Source organism: Tiliqua scincoides, chromosome 14 (genome assembly GCF_035046505.1).
Source record: "Tiliqua scincoides isolate rTilSci1 chromosome 14, rTilSci1.hap2, whole genome shotgun sequence".
NCBI lineage: Eukaryota > Metazoa > Chordata > Lepidosauria > Squamata > Scincidae > Tiliqua > Tiliqua scincoides.
The window spans coordinates 2,518,807-2,519,880 of NC_089834.1; positions in this window are offsets into that span (position 1 = coordinate 2,518,807).

Here is a 1,074-nt window from a genome sequence, read left to right on the forward strand (position 1 = left end):
TAAAGTCTCAGTCCTCAAGTTACTAGTCCACAATGAGGATTTGGTAGCTTGCTGAACAGCTAGGCAGGATTCTGAACCTTTGCCCCCAACAGACAATGAACCAACATGGTAAAAGGATTTTTACTTTATTAATTACATGGGGTTACAAAAAGTTACAAAAGGCAGCAATTGCTAGAGGCATAAAAACTTCTAGGAAACATATCAGCATTCTGAGAACACTATAATTCAATTCCTTCTAGCAGGTGATGTACAGCATACAACCCTCAGTTGCACAGTTCCTAAATTTGAGTAATCTGAATCGAGCCAAGCTTTCTGTACCAAGCAATCACTGAGTAGATGACATCTTGGCAATATCTGCAGAGTAACTGATTGTTTTCTGTCTTTTAAATAATTCATGTTTGTATGTAAAATGTAATGTACATTCATATCTGTGTGTACATGTAGGTGCGCACTTATACATACATTTGTGTACTACTTAGGTTTCTGTTCTCTCTACGGTTTCTGTGTAGAGTCTTCACCCATCAAATGCTTATGCCTAATAAAGGTTTTGTTGACTGTTGACACTACTTCCTCCACCCAGCAGAGGGTCAAAACAAGTCAACATCATGGCAGGATTCTGATCCGCACCAGGCTGTTCAAGAGTTGTCATGAAAGGACATCAGGCCATCGACAGATGAATTAATCCCTATTTGTTTACATTGTAGAAAAGCTCAACTCCACCGACTGCAGCAGCTTTGTAACAGAGAGAGCCCTGTCAGTGATTGCTGATGGAGAAAGTCCTGCACTCTTTGAAAACAACTGCTACAACCAGGCCACGGTACGTTAGTATCATACCAGTCAACTTCCTGAACCCACTGGAGCTTGTCCTCGGTCCTCCTTAGTTCCACCAACGTTTTTCTCTCCAATTCCTTGTTTCCGAACATAGTGATGGCTGAGGAGGCTGGCTGAGGTATATAGCACCTGCTTTTTAAATCAGACGTGCCACCTCTGCCCCTGGTGAGAACAGTGATGCAGTTGGACCAGGCTTGTCTCCTCCAGTCTCCTGTTGCAAATTAAAAGTGATGGGATTGAGTA